General features: G+C 42.4%; 1 pseudogene; it reads right to left on the bottom strand.

Moving 5' to 3' along the window:
* Positions 1-9,390: 9,390 nt before the first annotated feature.
* LOC143023329 (small nucleolar RNA SNORD24) lies at positions 9,391-9,463 on the bottom strand (annotated as a pseudogene).
* Positions 9,464-10,735: the final 1,272 nt, after the last annotated feature.

Here is a 10,735-nt window from a genome sequence, read left to right as displayed (position 1 = left end):
GCACTACCACGGGGATGATAACACAAGACAAAGGCCCGCAGAAGCAATCTCCAATAGACCCTCCTGTGAACAAAATTTGGTCTACTCGTTCTTTCAATGTACCTAAACCATCCCAATAACTTTTCATCAGTGTCTTAACAGCCCTCCACTTCATATCACAAAATCCAGGATTGGCTAACTACTAAACTCTCGTAGGCCCAGGATTAAACAAAGATAAAAATTCTCACCAGCATTATAGCTAACCAACCTGTTGCTATGAATACTTACTAAAAAGCTTCTGCTTGAACCCACTGGATTCCCTCTGCAAAAGGGTACTACGAACAACCTTGTTAATGCAAAACAGTCCAGATGAAACAAGTCTGACCTGAAACAAGCAACTGATATAATATCCACTTAAACTTAACAACCAAGTACAAGACAATTCCAACAATCAGACAACACATTAACCTTCATAGGATCACCCTCCGGTGGAAACTGCGAATGTGATAGAAATGGTTATCATCATGAAATGCATCTTCCTCCTATGTAATTACACATTAGCATTGCCAAATGTTCAGTAACTAGGTTTCTTAAATTTCTATGTACGACAATGCTCACAGGCTTGCCAGTCTTCCATTCTGGAAACAAGAACCTACATTAATCATACATACATATACCAAGGCTTTTTCCCCCTCACAAGGGAGGTAGCCAAAAAGGAAAAGACATAAAATCATTTCCACCCATTCCATCCCTGAATACACTCCACACCCCTCCACCCTCCCTCTCATCTTAGCACCTCCTGGATGATGGGTCATCCCTGCACCTTGTCCACTGCCCTGGATCAGAAGCAGTGTCACAAGACACAGCACATCCACAGCAAGGCCGCTTCATCAAATCGGTGACCCCTCCGTCTCCGTCCCCCCATGCATAAAAGAGAAGACGGGGAGAAATACCTTTGGGCTGCGTCAAAATTTGCTCACACATACTACCTCACCCCCCATCCCCCCACCCACTCCAGCTCATGCATCACAACATCATCCATATACAACCATTCTCCATTCACCCCTGTTTTCTGTCCTCTCCCATCCTTCCTCAACAGACATTCCCCTCTTCCCCAAAGCCCCCTTCACCCCATCCATACACCTCACCCTAGGACGTCCCTTCATGTTCACTCCCTCCACATCTGCCTTCCATACCTCTTTTACTAGTCTTTCTTCACTCATTCTTTCCATGTGTCCATACAATCCTAATGCTCTTTGATCAACCCAATCTCCCAATCCCCTTTCCACCCCTGTTCTCCTCCTCACCTCCTCATTTCTCACTCTATCTAGCCTAGTAACCTCCATCATACTTCTCAGACACCTCATCTCAAACACATTCAAACTCCTTCTCTCTTCTTCTCTTATGTTCCATGTTTCTCCCCCATACAGTGCTGTTGGCACAATCATTCCTTCATAAAGTCTCTTCTTAGGATCCATTCCCAAATATCTATTCCTAATTACACTTTTTAAACCACCAAGGCATTTACTCGCTTCTCTCAATCTCCATTCTACCTCCACCTTCACTCCACCTTTTCCTGCCACATTTGCACCCAAGTATTTAAAACTATCCACTTCCTCCAGTCGCTCTCCCTTAATGCTCACTTCCAGTCTACTGCCACTTTCACCCCTTGTACATCTAATCACCTTACTTTAACCCACAATTATTTTTAGCTTTCTTATATCACACACCCTCCCAAACTCTGTCACCAACTTCCTCAATCCCTCCTCCGATCTTGCCACAAGCACAGTGTCGTCTGCAAACAACAACTGGCTCACCTCCCACTTTTCTCCATTTTCTTTAACTATCTCCAATCCCTGACCCACTTCCAGACTACTGCCACTATCACCCCTCGCACATCTCATCACCTTACTTTTACCCACATTTATCTTCAGCTTTCTTATATCACACACTCTCCCAAACTCTGTCACCAACTTCCCCAATCCCTCCTCCGATCCTGCTACAGTGTCGTCTGCAAACAACAACTGGCTCACCTCCCACTTTTCTCCATTTTCTTTAACTATCTCCAATCCCTGACCCACTACCTTTGCATTTACCTCTTGCACCACCCCATCCATGTATAAGTTGAACAGCCAGGGTGACATAACGCATCCTTGATGAAGTCCCACCTTTACCTCGAACCACTCGCTCTCTCCATTTTTAATCCTGACACAAGTTCTACTACTCTCATAAAAACTCTTGACAGCTCCCAGAGGCTTTCCTCCTATCCCGTATATCCGCGAAACCTCCCACAGTGCCTTTCTGTCAACCCTGTCATAAGCCTTTTCCAGGTCCATAAAGGCCCAAAAAATATCCTTCCCCTTTCCTATAGCTTTCTCACATATCTGTCTTACCACAAAAATCTGATCTACACAACCTCTACCTGTCCTATATCCACACTGTTCCTCACCAATTACTCCCTCTGTTCCTCTCCTAATCCTCTCAATCAAGATCCTCCCATAAGCCTTCCCAACTACACTTAACAAGGTAATCCCTCTGAAACTACTACATTCACACTTGTCCCCTTTTCCCTTGAAAAGAGGAACTATACAGGCACTCCTCCAGTCCTCCGGCACTCTATCCTCCCTCCAGCAAGCATTAAATAACTTCACCAGCCAGTCCACCATCACTGTACCTCCTTTTTTTAGACATTGTGCATGGCATCCATCCACACCAGGTGCCTTACCTGCTTTCATCATCTTAACATCTGCCTTCACTTCATTCTATCCTTATTTCTCCTCCATTTTTCTCACTCATCACTCTCATTTTCATAGCATTTTCCACTGCAGCTATCTTTCCCTCCCTATCCTCCTTCACATTTAGCAACTCCCTAAAATATTCTGCCCATCTTCCCCTTACTGCCTTCTCTTTCATTATCATCTCTCCATCTGCACCTTTTACCTTTTCTTCTCTACTTGATTCACCTCCTCTTCCTCGCTTAATTTATTTCCAAAACATCTTTTTATTACTTTCAAAATTTTCTGTCATACTCTTACCCCATTTCACATCTGCTCTCCTCTTTGCCTCCTTTACCTTGTGCTTTACTTCTCTTTTCTTTTCTTTGTACCTCTCATATGACTCCCTCATCCTATTTTGTAACCAATATGTGAAAGCTCGCTTCTTCTTTTCTACAACCTTCTTTGTTTCCTCATCGCACCATTCACTACCCTTTATTTTACTTCCTCCTGTCCTTCTTGTTCCACACACCATCTTTGCACACTTTGTGACTCCCTCCTTGAACCATCCCCATTCCTCCTCCACACCTAGCTCTACTCTATCCTTCACTCTCTCCCACTCCTCCTTCAGCTTCTTCTTGTACTCCTTCTCCTTTTCATTTTCATTTAAAGAGTTCACAGAAAGGCACTGTGGGAGGTTATGCAGATTTATGGGATAGGAGGAAAGCTTTTGGGAGCTGTCAAGTGTTTTTATGAGAGTAGTAGAGCTTGTGTCAGGATTAGAAATGGAGAGAGTGAGTGGTTTGAAGTAAAGGTGGGACTTCGTCAAGGATGCGTTATGTCGCCCTGGCTGTTCAACTTATACATGGATGGGGTGGTGCGAGAGGTGAATGCTAGGGTAGTGGGTCAGGGATTGGAGATGGTTAAAGAAAATGGAGAAAAGTGGGAGGTGAGCCAGCTGTTGTTTGCGGACGACACTGCGCTTGTGGCAGGGTCGGAGGAGGGATTGAGGAAGCTGGTGACAGAGTTTGGGAGAGTATGTGATAGAAGAAAGCTAAAGATAAATGTGGGTAAAAGTAAGGTGATGAGATGTACAAGGGGTGAAAGTGGCAGTAGACTGGAAGTGAACATTAAGGGAGAGCGACTGGAGGAAGTGGATAGTTTTAGATACTTGGGTGCAAATGTGGCAGGAAAAGGTGGAGTGAAGGTGGAGGCAGAATGTAGATTGAGAGAAGCGAGTAAATGCCTTGGTGGATTAAAGAGTGTAATGAGGAATAGACATTTAGGAATGGATGCAAAGAGGAGACTGTATGAAGGAGTGATTGTGCCAACACCACTGTATGGGGCAGAAACGTGGAACATAAGAGAAGAAGAGAGAAGGAGTTTGAATGTGTTTCAGATGAGGTGTCTGAGAAGTATGGTGGGGGTTACTAGGCTAGATAGAGTGAGAAATGAGGAGGTGAGGAGGAGAACAGGGGTGAAAAAGGAGCTGGGAGATAGGGTTGATGAAAGAATATTAGGATGGTTTGGACACATGGAAAGAATGAGTGAAGAAAGACTAGTAAAAGAGGTATGGAAGGCAGATGTGGAGGGAGTGAACATGAGGGGACGTCCTAGGATGAGGTGGATGGATGGGGTGAAGGGGGCTTTGGGGAAGAGGGGAATGTCTGTTGAGGAAGGAAGGGAGAGGACGGAAGACAGAGGTGAGTGGAGAATGGTTGTATATGGATGATGTTGTGATTGCATGAGGAGGAATGGGCAGGGGGGTGGGGGGTGGGGTAGTATGTGTGAGTAAATTTTGACGCAGCCCGAAGGGATTTCTCCCCGTCCTCTCCTTATATGCAAGGGGGGACGGAGAGGGGGGGGTCGCCGATTAAATGAAGCGGCCTTGCTGTGGATGTGCTGTGTCTTGCGACACTGCTTCTGACCCTGGGCGGTGGGCAAGGTGCAGGGATGACCCGTCATCCAGGAGGTGCTCAGATGAGAGGGAGGATGGGAGGGGTGTGGAGTGTATTTAGGGATGAAATGGGTGGGAGTGTTTTTATGTCTTTCCCTTTTTGGCTACCTCCCTTGAAAGGGGGAAAAAGCCTTGGTATATGTATGTATGTACTCTAAGTACCTCCCTACCTTTTGTCCCTTTCCTCTTCCTCCATCTATCCCCCACTCTCAACTTACCTTCCACCAAAAAATGATCTGATATTTCTCCACCCTCTCCCCTTAGCACATGTACATCCTTAACTCTTCCTATCATAAACCTATTTACCACTACATAGTCCATTAACGCTCTATCTACCACCCTTCCCTCCACCACCCTCTCCCATATGTACTTATGCTTGACTTTCTTCCGAAACACTGTATTTGCTATCATCAACTCTCTTTCTAGACACATTTCCACCATCAACTCTCCACTACGATTCTTTCCTGGAACTCCACATTTCCCAACCACTCCATCAATTGGATCATTTCCTACCCTAGCATTAAGGTCTCCCAGTACTATTACATTAGTATTTCTCCCTAAATCGTCTATGCACTCATTTAAATCTATCCAAAAGGCCTCCCTTTCTTCTACACTCTTCTCACTGCCAGGTCCATATGCACTTACAAAAACCCACATCTCCTTTCCCAGTTTCACCTTCATCCACATTATCCTTGAGGAAACCTTCTTCCACTCCACTACACGTTTACCTATCTCTTCACTTACTAGTATAGCCACCCCTTCCCTCCCTCGCCCTCTCTTCACTCCTGATAACCTCCCACTTACACTCCCAAACTTACATTCACCCTTCCCTTTCAGCTTAGTTTCACTCAAAGCCAACACATCCATCTTTCTTCTCACAAACATACTACTTATCTCTTCCCTTTTACTCTCATCTGTACCACATCCACGCACATTAAAAGACCCAAACCTTAGTGTGCTGGTTGGAAAACTCCCAGACCCTCTTATGCCTTTGCTTTTTCTTTTAGGAATGTCCCCTGTGGGGCTACAAGGAGAAAGATGCTTAGTCCCAATCCCCATCCCTTTCTTCTCACCTCTTACAATCCAAGTGGAATTACTTGATGGCAGTATTCTTTTCCCCCGTCCCAGGGAATTAATCATAATTCAATAAAACAGGTTTAGTATATTTCACAAAGTGATCAGAATCACAATTTTTAACATTTTGCCAACAGGCAATCCTAAGGTGTCCTAAGTGATGGGCCATCATGTATGCAGTATTAACAAGACATACAAACATTCTTACCAGTGTCCATGATCTCCATTCAGTCTAGCTTTGATGTCACCTGCAAAAAACTATACATTAATCCCAATTCAAAATTAACTTCACAGTATGATCAGTAAAATGGTCAAAATCACATTTCTTTAGCACTTTGCCAACAGGCAATCCTAAAGTGTCCTAAGTGATGGGCCATCATGTATACAGTATTAACGAGAAGAAATAAAAACATCTTACCAGTGATCACGATCTTGTCCTTCAGTCTCGCTCCGACATCACCTGCAAACAACTGAACATTAATCCCAACTCAAAATGAACCTCACAGTATGATCAATAGAATGGTCAGAATCACATTTCTTTAGCACTTTGCCAACAGGCAATCCTAAGGTGTTCTAAGTGATGGGCCATCATGGAGATAAACACTAGCAAATATGATAAAAATGGAAAAAGTTAACTCCTTTACCACCACATTTATTTGGTCACCAGCTGCAACAAATTTCACTTCTTTGGACCAACTTCAGAAAATAGCAAACACTGAAATTCTGCAATCAACAACAATTGTGTTAGCAAACATTCCTAATGCATAACAATATCTATCTACATACCATAGGCTTCTTCCCCTTCACAAGGGAGGTAGCCAAGTCAAAACATGCTTCTTCAGTCATACTCCACTCACCTGTTTCCTTATGCGCTTTGCTTAAACTCACAGCACCTGAAAATATTCCTCATCAGTTAAATATATAATGAAAATGACCACCCATCGCCTAGGCAATCAGGGTACAAATACTATATCATTTGTTACTCATGTTGAAAGTAAGATTCTCATCATAGTACTACTCTGGCTAGCAGCCTGTAGGTATCTATACCTGTACTGAACAGATGAATGGACATTAATGTCCAAACTTGATCAAACTGGTACACTGTCCACTTGAAAACCTGTCAACGGAAAAATCAACCATAAGTACATGGGAGAGGGTGGTGGATGGAAGGGTGGTAGATAGGGCACTAATGGACTACATAGTGGTAACCAGGAGAATAATGGGAGGATTTTTGGATGTAAATGTTCTACGGGGAGAGTGGGGGAAAAGACAATTTTTTGGAAGTTGACAGTGAAGGATAGATGGAGAAAGGTAAAGGGCAGAAGGTAGGGAGGTACTTAAAGTAAACTGCTTAAATGAGAGAAAAAGAGGAGTACAAGAAGAAATGGGAGTGGGAGGGAGTGAAGGTTAGAGTATAACTAGGAGAGGAGGAATGGGGATGGTTCAAGTTGTGGAACAAGGACAACAGGAGGATATACAAGGGTAGCGAGTGGTGGGATGAAGCATTCAAAGATTGTAAAGAAGCAAGCATTCAAAGATTGATTACAAAATAGGATGAATCACAAGAATGTACAAAGAAAAGCAGAATAAAGCATAAGAGGGCAGAGGTGAGCAGAAGTGAAATGGGAAAAAAAAAAAAAAAAAAAAAAAAAAAAAAAAAAAAAAACCACTCCCTTCCCTCATCTTGGCTCCTGGCTGATGGGTCATCCCTGCATCTCACCCACTGCCCTGGGTCAGAAGCAGTTTAAGACAGTACATCCACAGTAAAGCAGTTTAAATAAACTGGCAACCCCCCTCCTCTCAGTCACCTCATGCAGATGGGGAGAAATCCCTTTATGCTGCATTTTTCACACATTGCCTCACCCCCCCCCATCCACTCCCCCTCATGCCACAGCATCCATACACAGCAATTCTCCATTCAGTCCCATCTTCTGTCCAAAACAAGTACCAACCTTAATGCAGCTGAGGAATGCTCCAGGCCTTTACCTGAAAAAATACCACTTGTAAACAATGGCTCTTGATCCAATGCAAGGTGTACACTATAAGCAATGTCAGCCCTGTTGAGCTTGCCAACACAGTAATTCTGGAGATATTTTTTGTCATCATTATTTGAAGTACAACCACAATACAATAACTCGATACTTACTACTGGCTCTAAAGCACACCACCACCACAGGTCATCCTACAAACTCGAAACTGAAAATGTAAACATTACAATGCAACAAAGCCATACACCAACTGACAAACCAACAACACTCTTTACATCCGTGGTTCCCAACTGGTATGCCATGACACCAAAGGGTGAAGCAAGATCAACTGAGGGTGCCTCCAAAATTCAGGGCAAAAATTACTGTCAATTATATATTTGTATCCTCATCCATTTTTGTTCATTAAAGCAACATCAGTGTAAAGATGAGTATTTTCATATTATCCTGGGACATAATTTTGTTACACTGATGTTGAATCAACAAAATACTGACAAACTACAATTTAGATTTTCTAATAAGGGTGCTGCCGGGGACTTCTGAAAGGCTTGGCAAGGGTGCCTCCTCAAGCCATAAATGGTTGGGAGCCACTGCTCCACATCAAACTTGTCTTGGTCTTGTTTAACCTTCCTCATAAACCAAGAAATGCGTTCATAAATGTTTGCAGCCCGGTAACCTGAAGCAACATTGCAACTGGGGCATAAGGGGAGCAGACTGATCTTTGATTCACCTTAGCACCAACATAGCACATACTCAATATCAGTGACTCTGGGATCAATTATTTACTTAATCCATCAATTACTATTCTATATTCATCATGGACACTTTTCATTGCTTAACAGACATTCCTCTATCATTCAATTCACCTCTTCACCCCATTAATCTACTTCATTTTTGGTATTTGCTTCCAAGTCATTCTTTCCACCTGGCATAGTTTGGGCAACTAGATCTGTCAGCTTTCTTTCCATCCCCATAACAGACTTCATATTTCAACTCCTTACCAAGCACATTTTCAAAGTTCAAGTTCCATACATTTGTTCCCCTTCCCTCTTCCCCTGTTCAAAGATTTCCTGGCTGTTAATGATTATTTTAAAACTACCTATCCCTACTCAAACTACCTCAATATAGTACCCAACTGGTCAATCACATTATTAACCACTTCAGTACGAGTCAAACTCTCACGCGCAGCATGGCCTATCATAGGAACAATGCATCACACTATTTGCATTATAAAATAGTCACTACTGCATTACTCATTCTTTTTTACTCAGTAATAAACACTGAAAACATGATCAAACCAGTTCATAGAATCCGGGGGTAACTCGTGTACAACTACAAAGATATACGTAATCAAAACTGACACCGGCATCCTTGCGAACACATCCACGCCTCATGACACCTATGTAAGTGTCACTGTACCCAAGTGGTTAACATTGCCAACAGGTATTCCTACAGTGTCCTATATGATGGGCCATCATATTCAAAAATTCAAATGACAATGCAATCTTACCATTACCAGCTCAGGGTCATCTAAATCTGGTGCAACTTTGTAAAACCCAAGGTTGCCTAGACCTAGCAAAGATCTTGTATGGCCAGGCTACTGATGAATGTGTTGACCCCTGGAGGAAGAAACCATAAATGTATTCTGCTCCATCTCTTGCTATACAGTCCTAAGAGGTCAAATATTAAGAGATCTTGGTGGTTATAGTCATCATACAACAGTCAAGAGTAGCAAATACATTCTCATCATTATTGCAAATGCAATTTCCAAGTACCATGCAGGTAAACCTACCATAGTGATGTACCGTAGTCCTGATGTGCTTTCAATCTTGATCATGTACATATACTCTTAAACAATGGCCAACATCTTTCTTTACAATTCAATACCACAAGTCTTGTCTGGAAAATTAAAACTTCTAAAACACCTTCATCACACTTCTCCTGTCTTTTCTTGATTACACCAAACGACATGCGGGTAAGCCTGTCTTAGGTCTCGTCATCTAACTCATCATTTATCAAAGTCCAAAATAATTACATTTCTTTCAAAACATCATATCTAACCAAAAAAACTTAACTGACCTGCATGTGCTAATCCAGTATCTATAAAAGAGGTTCATTTATACACCTCTTGTGCATGGACCTGTCAATTAAACAAACTTCACTTACATGCAAACAAAGTTATTATTGAAGATGTACTTTTGGTTTTCAGTAACGAGGAATTGTGTCCACAGCAGTTATTGAGACAGGGATAACAATCATCATTTCTTAAAGACCTTTTGCATTAAATAGGATCAAACTAACCTCTCCATCAGCACCTGGCAGCACCAACATCCAATCCAAGGTACCAGCATCAATTGTACAACCTCCATGACAACAGTATCCATGGTCCTGGAGCCGCAGCGTTTACGTCGTGGGACTAACCCCCAACCCCAAGAGTTGGGGGCCAAACAGCGGCAACCAGCCCTGGCCACCGGCTCTACGCAGGTGGCACCGATCCCCAAGAGGAGCTACGACTGCCTTGGGGAGTACAGTAGAAGCCCGATTTAACGAATCTCAATTTAGCGGAAGCTCAAATTAGCGAACTGCAAATAGCAATAATGAAAATGCTCAAGTTAGCGGAAATGGTCCGCTAAGTTGACCATTTTCCGCTAGCTGGCCAGATGCGCGTCTACAGAAATAGCTCAATTTAGCAGGAATGGTAAGCTAAGTTGAGCATTTTCCGTCAAATGGCCACATGCGTGTCTCAGAGTCCAATGTTACCAGATGTTACCAGATTGTGGTGGTAGAGTCAAGGAAATTTTTATAATTTAGTACTTTGGAGGTATATATATATATATATATATATATATATATATATATATACTATAATATATATACAATAATATATAATTCAGTATATGTATAAAGTATAATTGTAGCAGAAATATATTCAAGTAGAAATAGACGGTATAATAGGAAAACAAAATAATGAAACAGTAAGTTAATGGGAAAATTCAAAATCAGTACGCGAGAGTAATCACCACAAA

This window comes from Oratosquilla oratoria, unplaced genomic scaffold (genome assembly GCF_046742065.1).
Source record: "Oratosquilla oratoria isolate Oo_2021 unplaced genomic scaffold, ASM4674206v1 SCAFFOLD45, whole genome shotgun sequence".
Lineage (NCBI taxonomy): Eukaryota > Metazoa > Arthropoda > Malacostraca > Stomatopoda > Squillidae > Oratosquilla > Oratosquilla oratoria.
Note: the sequence above shows the minus strand (reverse complement) of the source record. Positions and strands in the feature narration are given on the sequence as shown.